Source organism: Mus caroli, unplaced genomic scaffold (assembly GCF_978045245.1).
Source record: "Mus caroli unplaced genomic scaffold, Mus_caroli_1 scaffold_14, whole genome shotgun sequence".
NCBI classification, from domain to species: Eukaryota; Metazoa; Chordata; class Mammalia; order Rodentia; family Muridae; genus Mus; species Mus caroli.
In genome coordinates this window covers 116,967,398-116,979,712 of record NW_028227269.1, presented here as the reverse complement: position 1 = coordinate 116,979,712, position 12,315 = coordinate 116,967,398, and the positions used below count along the sequence as shown (strand labels likewise).

At 36.1% G+C, this 12,315-nt stretch overlaps 1 protein-coding gene across 1 annotated transcript in view; it reads right to left on the bottom strand.

The window, feature by feature from the left end:
* The window catches only part of Macc1 (MET transcriptional regulator MACC1), a 72,148-nt gene extending 61,268 nt beyond the window's left edge, over nt 1-10,880 (bottom strand). Inside the window, exon 1 of the mRNA XM_021178531.3 lies at nt 10,802-10,880. The gene's annotated coding sequence lies outside the window, so the exon portion shown is untranslated. The remainder of the gene's footprint in view (nt 1-10,801) is intronic.
* Between the last annotated feature and the right edge of the window lie 1,435 nt (nt 10,881-12,315).

The window sequence follows — 12,315 nt, the reverse complement described above, 5'->3', positions numbered from 1 at the left end:
CATTATATGGGTCTATAGCCTTTGGGGAATTGGGAAGAGGGTACATTCTGCTTCTTCTCTTGCCTACCACTCCTCTACTATCACCCAGCCTCGAGTTGCTGGAATAATGGTGGCTCCATTTCGAGAATAAGGAAGGTGGCGAAGAACCATAGCAAAACATTTGTATTCTACTAGAATAATTTTGAGCTGTCTTTGAGACCAGACATAGTGGTGAATTCCATCACAAGGCAGAGGCAGGTGTACTCTATAAGTTCAAGGCCAGCCTGGTCTTCATAGTGATCTCTAGGACAGCTAGAGAGACCGTGTCTCTAACAAAAAACAAATTTGCCTTTGGTTCTCTATTATGGACCTGGCTGATGTTTATCACTGTCAATGCCACTGTTAATGTGTAGTGGTGGTGTGTGTGTCCTATATGTCCCCATACCCACATTTCAGGAGATCCACAGAAACTTTTCAGCCATGTTTGTGAAGTAGCTGAGGCATTCAGTTCTTAAGCCTCCTAGAGCTCTGATTGCTAGCAAAGAAACACAGGAAGCCCCATCCTCTAGGTTGACATGAGAGAACAGATTACTTTATCTCTATCAGGACTGAAATAACTTTCTAAATCACTCTCACAAATTCCTAATGTCTGTTCACACTTTTGGTTTAGTTGCAGGTAGAATTCAGTTTAAATGCTATGAAAATGTTCCCCGCTGGGATTTTTTGCCAGATTTCTTTAAGGTATCTGAAATCAATTGTCTTTGACTCTTAGATAATCCTCACCCCATTTACATTGTGTTTCTGTGCAAAACTAATCAATACAGATCAAAATTGGCTCTCTGATAATTATCATCAGATACTGGAACATGCATGATCAGCATGGTTTAGGAAAGGTATGCCTCATAAGCAAGAGGATTCTATCAGAAAATATCATGAGTAAACTATTGGAAGCTAGAAATGCTGCATTTGTATATTAAGACATAAAATATGAGCATGTATATACTTCTATACTCTGTGGAATTGCTTTGTTTGTAAGAATTACTTTATATTCAGGGATGAATGGTAGAGTTCCTGCCAGGTATGTGCAGGGGCTTGGGTTTCACACCTAAGAGTACAAAACAACATTGAATTTTTTTCACATTTTATTTATTGATTTTGTGTCTATGTGTTTATGTGATATGTATACATACAAGTGAATGTACACATGCCACTGCCCACATTCAGAAGACAAGTTACTGGAACTGGTTCTGTTTTTCTACCATGTAGGTCTTGACACTTGAATTCAGATTGTAAGGCTTGACAACAACAAGCATCCTTACTTACCTCCTGAACCATCTCACTGGCCCAACAACATACTTTTATTATCCTTACATGGATATTGGGAAATATATTGAAGCCTATATTTGCCTGCTGTGTTTTAGTTTGATTTATTAAAAGTCTTTATCTTTGCACAATATTCCCAGCATTTGTTTTTCAGTTCTGGCAGCCTAAGACATTGGAGCTTCAACCCAAGTCAAAGTAAAAAGCACGTAATCAGCCAATTAGTTAATTAAACCAACCTCTAAAACTCTGAGTGAACAAGGGGCTTGGTGTTTTCCAGTAAACAGATGATCTACAACTCTTTCTTTATACACGAATTAAAGAAAATAGGTTGAAACATGAGCAGTATTCTAACACAAACTGTGCATCATATAACTTCATAAGTAACATGACAGTAAGAAAGTTTAACCATTGTACTTAAAAACTAGATTGAATTATTTATATTAACAGCAAATAATAGCTGCTACTTTTTTCTGCTTATTGAAATTATCCAAAAAGAGAATGACCAACTTAGTAAGATGCAAGCACTAATGAAAGCTCCCTATTCTAGTCATAGAAGAGTTAAGAGGTTCTCCCCATCATTCTAATGTGTAGATCCTAGAATTCAATTTATGCTAGGCTTATTAAGGAGCAATTTTCAACAGATGCATTTTAATATATGCATCAATACTACTTCTGACATCAATAAAGTTTATTTTCTTGAAAATTGCAAGAGATATATGAATTTTCATAGTGTCCAAGCAGGTCATTTTTAGGCAATGTTGCCAATTCATAAAATGTTTCCTATGGATTCATTTAAGTACATTTTACAAAATCTACAGTAAATATTTAATAGCATGTACAAAAACAGAGAAATTGAAAAAAATTTACTTGGAGAAGATATAAATCACAGTATCACATAGCTTTCCCAATAAGAGAGAACTGGAAGAAGCCCAGATTATCTGCTTGGTTCTCTTCCTGCTTCTCTGTGATTGTTGTCTGATTTGGCCTTAACCTTGGATGTCTAATGTTCTCTCATCTTCTGATTTCTTGAGCTAAGGTTTCCATGATTTTACTGCTGTTACTTGATCATTCCTTCTCTGTTCATTCCAGTAGGTTCTTCTCTATTACATATTTATTTAGCTATTTCTAAAGGTTGTCTTATTTCTTCTCTTCTCATGTTCATCAATATCCTTGAAGTATTCCAGCCTTTTTCCTCCTTCCAAATCTCAGCTTTTACAGGAGAAGTTTATTAATATTTCACCTAAATACCTTCCCTGAGCTGCGGAACCTTGACATTCACCTGCAAGGTATCTCTCTGAGATTGGTGCTCACACCTCCAAATTGGTGTTCACCTCCAAATAAACTTCAAACAACAGCTCTCCTTTTCAAATTTCCACCATCACACTGCTTTTGTTCACTATTTTACAATCTTCACATTTATTCCCAACTAAAATCTTGTGCTCCCTTAACTTCAGCCGTCTTCTTCATATATCAAAGACATCAAGTCAACATATCCAACTGCCTTAGTCTCTTTCTGTTAATGCCTTAATCTCTGCTCTGGGTTAGTCTTTATTGTCACCTTCTATAACCCTCTTCATTAAATTAGTTTGTCACTTAATTTTTTTCTTTTGCAAGGCATTCTACATATTGCCCAAATGTAATTTTCCTGAAACACAAGTCCTATGTCATCTGATGCCTGTCCCTGAAACACTGGAGAAATGGCTCTGGATAAAACTAACAATGACACTTAATAGGGCATCATTCATTCTTCATTGACCTCTCTGTGACACACACTTCCAACTTCTCCATTCTTTAAAAGTTCCCCTGTTTTGTTCACTGACTCTCTTCTAAGTGGGATTTCCCCCTACTTCTTTGGCCTTTCTTATTCATTCTTAACTTTCTTTGGCTGTTGCTTTGTCACAGGCACCAACTGGAAAAGACAATTATAACAATGATGGCAGCTATACCTAAGGTCTGCTGATTCTATATCCAGGTATAACCCATTTACACTGCTGACTCATATATCTGCCCAGTTACTTCCTTGTGTGAAAAACCACAGAATGTCAAAGTCTACCAGCCTGGACTCAAATCACTTATAGTCCTTCTCCAAAAACCTGTTGCTCCTGTCTTCCTATCTAAAGAAACAAACACACTATTACCCACCCAATAAGATACCCATATGAGAAAGAATGAGGTCATCCAGAATCAATTTGACCCCTCCCTGCCCTTCAGGCATTGTTCTCAATCTACTAATTTCTAAGTAGTTGGTATCACTCCCATCATACTCCATCACTAATGTCACATCTTTTGGAAAGGGTCTACATTGTTCTTAAGAAATAGTTGCAATATATCCTCAACTGCCCTTAATCTGAATTTTGTTGTAGAATAACATGTAACAGTGATATAACAATTAGTAATGTATAATAAGTGAGACATAAAGGCCACACAACCTTTTTGTGAATTGCCATTCTGAATATCTACTTTAGGTACAACCAGACTAATACACAGACACACAAACTTAAAAGTAATATGAATATGATCCTTAAATTTATTACAGTAAGCAGAAAAGACCTTTAAATCAGAAAGAAAAAAAACTATATATTTTTATAAAATGCTAAATCTATCTTCTTTAAGAATATCCAATATCCTGGTCAGTGGAGTTTATCAGACTTCTAAAACAATATGGGCAATTACTGTTGCCTTTGGTTGCCTCCCAGATGGTGAAGATAAGTCCCTATTGATAAAGATACTATGTCCTTTGGACACAGGACTTGGAGAATGTGAAACAGATCTGAACTGAAAAACTCTCTGAGGACTAGCTTTCATAGTAACTGAAGTGCTTTCGAGGAAGGAAAACAACCAGGCATGATACCTGTGAACCACAACAAAGACCTCTCATAGTGGTGCTCTTAACTTGATAGTAACCAACAGCTCTCTAATTGGATTCCAGACTCTCTTACCAGGAGGGAAATCATACCTGATCCTCTAGCCTACTACCTAGGGATACTGAAACCATTGGTCTTAAAGGAGAACCACTTTACTAAACCAGTATAATTCCTAATTGCATTCTAAATATTTATCCATATATCCACTAATAAATGTACCTCTCATCACTCATCAAAGAAACTTCTTTTTGCTATAAATAGAGACCATTACAAAAAACATTCCTGTCCAAAAATGCAGAACACAGTTGACCAAGGAGTTCCTTATCCATTTGGTATGTCTACAACGAAACTCTTGTAAGGTCCAGAGAACATCTCAGATGAAGAAGCAAAAAAGATTATAAAAGTCAAGGGCCAGGAAATCTGCTGTGAAATTGAGGCTTTTAAAAATGGTGGGGAAGCTTCATCCACAATACCTCAAAAAAAAAAAAAAAAAAAAAAGACTGCCTAAACTGTCCTGAACAAGTAAAATACCTATTAACATAGAAGCATAGGCCCCACCCACAAACTAAGACCTACAGACAACTAAGGAATGCCGAGCACTAAAGAAAGTTTTCCCTAGGGATGAATGACCTAATTTGTTATCCAATACCAAGTGGTCAGCCTAAAATCATACATATGCAAGAAACCAAATGGACCAACAGGGTGCACTTATATATTAAAATTTAAAAATATTAAAAAGATATCCAACCACCTCAAAACACTGTGGCATATCTCCTACATGCTCTTCCCTCCACTGGCCTCTGATGTAAACCCATGACTTCATTTTCATATTTCATTATACATTTTATACTTTCTTTGTCGCTTCTATTTCATGATAAGTGCCTTACTTCCTCCATCCTCAGTACTAAGCAAGCTACAGGTACAATAAATATTGAATGAATAAATAATGGTTGCTGCCATATAACTTACATATATTCTTTCAGACCTCAGTGAAAGGTGTACATTATGACCTGAAAAGCCTTCACATTATGGCCACCCACCTTTTCCATCATTTTCCTTTGTTCTTTTGGGTTTTTTTCTTCCTGAATACTCCATCCCAAGCTTTTTTATCAGTAAGGAGAGGTGCCATATTTCTTAATAACTGCTATATTTCAAAATAGCTCAGCTCTTATATAGTATATGTTCAAAATTATTTGTTGAATTAATGTTTGAATAAATTACTTAACTTTTCCAGCTAGAGATTTGCTGTCCACATTGTCTAAAAGCTATCCCCTCCAAGTTTTTTACCCCTTTAATTTCCTCTCTCAAGTATACAAAGTTTTGTAAAGTTTGGTCAAATTGTAAACATAAGATCTGGTATTTACTAGACAAACTTTTTTTAATTAATGAATTTATTTATTCACTTTACATTCTGATTGCTCCCCTCATTCCAGGCCCCCACACACAGTTCCTTCCACTCCTCTCAAAGAGTGAAGGCCCCTGTGGGTATCTCCACATGCTGGCACATCAAGTCTCTACATAGTTAGATCTCACTGAGACCTGACAAGGCAGCCCAGTTAGGCTCCAGACAGACAGGAACTTTAGGGATAACCCCTGTTCTAGTTAGGGGATCCACATGAAGGTAAACTTAAACTCTACTCAGTTTAGTAAAAAAACATGAGCTTATTTGAATCCTTCAAGGATGCCTTTTTGATTTATCTAAAAAATAAACTATCATCTGATCCTCAAAATTTAATGTAAGCGAAATAAAGCATTTAATACATTATTTGGCCTGTGAAAATATTCTAATACTCTTAGGCCTTATTATCAATATCACAATTTCTATTAATTGAATTATAACAAAACTAATGTCATTTAAAAGAAAAGTCAGACAATGTCTTGCACCATCAGCTAATAATATAGATAATTTAAAATGAAATTGTTCACCATATTTTAGAGATTGGAATGTTCCAAAATTGTCAGAATCTCCAAGATGACAGGAGTGCTTCACTTTTCTTATATCCAGGAAGATTATTTGTTCCAATTTTATCAACAAACTTCTCCATAATGGGAAAAAAAACAGGAAGTCTGATTTTGGCTGGGGAAAGAGTATAAACATGGTATAAACATGTTGGAACAGTTTTCAGTATCTCATAAAAGAGACAAATATACCTCTGGTGCAACAAATCCATTCCTAGAAACTATCTAGTCTAATTCTGAAGTTTGTAAGAAAATGTGGTAGAGTATCTTACAGTTTTATGCATTATAACAAAATGAAGCTGTGGGAATTAATAGGTCATTCTGTATGGATCAACCCAATTGATCTCAAAATGTATGTTGAGAGCAAAGAGGGAGTTATATATGAATTATATATACTTTAATGTCTGTGCACAATGCCCAAGTATCCAAGGCAATCTATATATCACCTATAGATATGCCCATATGGCAGTGGAAAGAATAAAACTTTTTAAAAATATAAGGTAAAAATATACTTTACTCATATGTAACAGATATGTAGCTTGGTCTTCATGTGGGACCCCTAACACCAGGAACATGGACAGTCTTTAACTCTGTTTTCTACCTTTGGATCCCTTTCCCCTAACTGGGCTGCCTTGTCTAGTCTCAATAAAAGAAGATGAAACTTGGTATACCAAGGTGAGCTGATATCCTTTCCTTCTATAAAGAAAAGGGAGAGAGGGAGATGGGAGAAGAGGGAAGGACTGCTTGGGAAGGAGAGAGGGGAAGTTGCAATCCGGATGCAAAGTAAATAAATACATTAACTAATGAAATATTCATATACATATACACTCTGCAGGGTCTACACACAGTATAGTATGATCCTTGAGTTTGGGGAGGATCAAGATTAAGAAATATTGTTTTTAAATTTTTAATGTTATTCTTTTCTGAATCTGGTACTTAAATATACAAGTCTTTGTGATGGCTATCTTCAAATAGCTTATGATTTAAAGAAACATTTGAATTAATTTCTTTCTCTATTTGAAAAAGGAAATATACAAAATTCCTCTATTGTTCCTATAAAAACCAAAACCAAACCAAAGCAAAACAAAACAAAAAAATCTACCACCACCAATAGCAACAACAAAACCCACCCCATCTCTTGGCTAGAGATGAAAACATTCCTATGTGTTCTGAGAAATAAATCTTTATTTATCCTGGATATTGAAGCATCAAATACCTCTGAGCAAGGTAGTCAAAGTAATCAAGAGAGAACCCCAGGAGAAAGTCAGTCATTAGATAAAGTTGTGTCTTTTCACCAGCTTCCAATATCTCTATACACCTGGAGGATTTTTTTTTCAGTTTTCTTCCCCAAAAGCCTCAGTGGGATGGGGTGAAGAATAGGCTAGGTCTTGTTCTTATGGGTGGCATTCACTGTTCCTGCCATGCTCTGACTGCACTGTAACTACCCTTTTCTCTTGATGAACACTGTAGTTTCCCTTTCAGCTTACAGATTTATTTTTCTCAATTTCCAATGGCCTACAGTGTTAGTCATTCTCTTTTAAGCTTTCAAGATTGATTCAAGCTTTGTCATTATTGTTCAACATTCTTATGGATTGATTATACCCTCATTTCTCTATGAGTGTGTGTTGCGGGGAGGTAGTGTGCACAGGTACATGTGTATACTGATTTAGCTAGACCGTTTGCCAATAAGCTCTGGGGATCTGCATGTCTCTGCATCCCAAACAGGTCTTTACTGTGAAACAAGTTTTTGTGCTTGTACATTAAGGACTTTACCTATTAGATCCAAATCAGTGAACACCAGGTTCAATAAGAAACTTAGTGTCAAAAAATAAGGAAGAAAGTGTGATAAAGGCAGAAAACTGCCACCAATGCCTAACCTTCACATGTATGTACATCTCAGTGTACATGTATATATACACACCTGTGCCGCTCTCCTTATCTGTTGGACTCCTTTTTATCCATGCTTAAATTGCCAGTCTGTTTTCATGAGTTCCATTATATCTCTGCCATCTATTCCCCAGCTCACCTGCATGCTATCTCCTGGATGCATCTGCTGAGGAATGCAAGGCTCCTAAGATACTTCTAAGACAATGTTCCTAAGTCACTGAGTCAGGACAATTTTGAATACTCTGTTATCTAGAAGTCCACATCTCTTTAAAGTTTCCATAGTCAATCCGATTTCAGAGCTATTGTCCCAAATCTCCCACTGGCCTCTCCATAGAATACTCAACATTCCTTCTTTCCCAAAACACATAGAAAATGCCAGATTTTTATGTTTAAGTTTTTTCCTATTTCAGAATTCAACTAACTTTAGTATTCATTTCTCAGACTTGTTGCCAATTACCATACAAGCAATATTCTCATTTAATATGCCTGTAAATCCACTATTATTTTAAATTCAGATAAATGTTTTAAAGGTTAACTTATAACATTAAAATGTTATGTTTTTAATATATGTGCAATAAATAATCAATACCTATAAATGAATGTTATTTTAAAAGAGTAATTGAATTACTTTTCACCTGATAAAATCTATTGCGTATTCTGGTGGTGTTATGAATAAAGATAAAACAAGTATTAGAAGAATTTTCAAATAAAAAAATTTATCCTGAGATAGTGTGATATGTTAGAAAATAGCAGCTTTCTAAGTCTGATATTTCAATGGTGATGATTCTCTAGCCTATATGTTGCCTAAAATAATTTCATGTATACAGTCTTGAAACTGCTACTGTGCATGCAATAATCTCACCATCTTTCTCTGGAGAGATCATCGTTGTCCATTCTTCTAGACCAGTTAAAGGTCCACCACTTTCCTCAGTGCCCTCTGAAAGTGTATTACACTGTTACTGTTACTTCCAATGGCATCCACTTTTGAATGACACCTACACACATTCACTTTTCTAGCCTCCATTGCCTTCAATTCAAAATAAAGACTTATAGAGGCTGCTTTGTAATCCTATGATTCTCACCATCACACTTTCTATGGGGAGGGATCAGCAGTAGTGACTCCCTGAGTATCCCAGGTAACTAATAGGTGAGCCCCTTCTCCTGCTAATTATTTTGAGTAGAGTCTTGTGGAATAGATAAGGCTTACCTAAGACATTCTTGTGGTCTCCAGGCCTAACCCTGGTGGAACTCACGGAAGCAGTTCTAGATATATTTATTAAACAAATAGATGAGACTTTTTCCAGAAACCAAATCATAGGTCACTTCTATTAGTAACATATAGGAGACCATACCAGGGTCTTTTGAGAAAAGACTTACTAAAAATTAAATAACCATATATTCAATTTCAATATAATTTCAAACTATGTTATCCTTCAAACTAGCTAGTACATGTAACACAAGATGACTTTTGCAAGCTTTGGTTTAATATTCTTAATTATTTCTAAGACACAGGCAGGTAAAAATATTCTGCTTAAAAATTAGCTACAGGGAAGGTGAGAAACAGAAATAAACAATGCATTTGATGTAAGTGTTATAAATGAATTGTTTAACTACAGCTTCCATGTCCATTGTATTAATTAACAGAACTTCATAATTGGTACATTCTATACTCTACCTAGGAAATTCTGAAAAATTCATCATTATGAATTAAAGCAAATAATGTAGTTATGTAAAGGAGGGCATAAAATGATAACCACTAAGATCCAGATACCTTTAAAAACGTGGCTAAAGTACATCACCATCAGTTCTTAGCTATTCTGATGGAGACACAATACCCTAGCCTCATCAACTCAATAGTTACCTGAAATTGGGCACAATGAATACAGGTTCAGATGCGCTTTAAGGAATCAAAGAACCTTAATAAGCAGATAGCATTGTGAGTTTTACTGCATTCCTTTTGGTCATTTCATTGTGGGAAACCATAATGTAACAACACCACCCTAACTATTTATAAAGTACAGTATCATCAAGCAAATGCCACAGTTATGGAAACCATCTCCAGAATGGTTCCATTGCGCAAAACTTATACTCTACACCCATAAAAAATAATGCCTGCTTCCTCTCTTTCCCAGACCCTGGCAACCACCATTCTATTTTCTATGTTTCTGAAACTGACTGATCTAGCTATCTTATGTGAGTAAATATATATATTTATTTGTCTCTTTGATCAGTTTCTAAAGCTTAATTAACGCTTAAGTTTGATGAGGTTAAATCACCTCTATCAGGTACTGCCTAGCATGTGTTAAGAATAATGTGATGATATGTGATAGACTATGTGCACTTTACAGATAAGGAAACTGAGGCTTCATAGCATGAAACACCCCGTTACTTTGGGTCAAACCATCTCCACCTAATTCCAAAGCTCAATCTTTTCAACACATCAAAATCAGATGCTCTTTGAAAGAGTATTTTCAGAGGCTTTTAAGCAAATGTTAATCCAGGTTAAAGTTAGGTATTGTTGTTTGTTTGTTTTTGTTCTACAACTTGCTTTTCATGTTACTCCTGTTCCTTCTCTTAAAAACAAGCTATTTTAAACCATACCTCAAAGTGTTGTCCTAACTCTGTCCCACAAGTATTTTGAATAAGTTACCTCCCAGTTTTTTTTTTCAAGCAGTGCTTATAAAAGAAGAACCAGTCCATTAGTTAATGGTTCTGAAAATCATGAACTTCCCGGTGTGTAGCACACATCAACAATGCAAGGAATATTATGTTTTAAAAGTAACACTTACATCTGTGGATATGAGTCCAGGTTTCTTCAGCTTAGGCACATGCCTGTCTCCGCGATCCAAGAGCACCAGCACTCTTCCTGACAGAGCAACCTGGGATTCAAATACCTACCAACGTGACACAGATGCTGCCCAACCAGAAACGCTGGAAGGCAAGAGAACTACAATACCCACAATTCAGGCTCCATACCTGAAACTATCAAATCAGGGAGATGGCTACCATTTCACTCTAAGAAAATTGAAGCTGTTTAAAATGTCATGTGGGGTTGGATGAGGATGAAGCTTGGGGTTGGGAAGGAGAAGGTACATCTAAGATCAGACTAGACTTAAGGCTCTTTTTCCATAAAAGGAAATTAAAGTGGTGTGATGTTTGCCAAAAACCTCAAGAACTCCTTTGGCAGGAAATGAAAATTCTTTGTGCAAACAAATGTTCTTACAGCTGTGGAACCTGCCTGGCCAGATTCTCTTTCGGTGATTCAGGGTGTGGGCACCTCTGTGCCTGGGGAGGCAGGTGGATTGAAAAGCAGAGGTAAGGTGAGACAGCTTCAGTTCCTCCTACATCAGCGCTTTCCTTATCACTTGGAGATGCTGCAGACATGTAGGGCTGTTTTCTTCCTTTATTTTCCAAAACTTTCTTACTTTAAAAACAAAACAAAACAAAACAAAAACACTAGACTTATAATAGGCTTTAAAAACTATGAGCAAATGAACCCCCCTTTCCTTTCTGGCTCTATTTTTTTCCTTTTGTAAATTCCAGCATTATTCCCAGTTGTTTAGAATTAAGGAGGAATAAAATGAACAGGAAATGCATAAGTTAATAAAACAGTATATTATGCAGTATTAGTAACAGGACAGTTTTTAAGAATATAAAACTAAGAAATGTGTTTTACCCATTTTTTTTCATACAGCCTCTCTATCTAAATCTCATATTTCCTGTGAGAAACAACCCAGAAAGGAGTGAGCCTTGGCTTGGTCTGGATTTAAAAGCATAATATGAGGAGTCATCAAACCAAGAAGACAGCAGAGAGATGACCAAGAAGAGAATCTCCCATTTCCTGCTCTCCTCTCTCTGTCCCAGAATTCTTCAGTTCTCTGTTTCTGTAACTGTACTGTTAAAGTAACCCAGTCCAGCCAGAGTCCTGCTGAAGCTCCTTCTTGAGTCGTTTCATAACAGTCCAACCATCCCTGACCTCTTGACTACAACCTAACTTCCTTATGTTTCGTTTATATTGCTTCCCTAAATAATGGTTCTCTATTTCCCTATCCCTATCCATTTTGTTCTACAAGCTGTTTCTCTATATCAAATAGGTAAGAGTCTCCCTTTCACTGAATAAGAAAAATGCTTTCTTGCTTCATCTGGCTTCATCAGAGTTAGTCACTTCCACTTAATAAAATTTCTGATATACTCTTATTCCATGTGTTCTTATTTTATATGGGCTTGTGTATATAAAGTACTGTTATCGTTATTTGAAGGCAGAATTTTATTTTATCCCCACCTCATTGACTCAGTAATATAC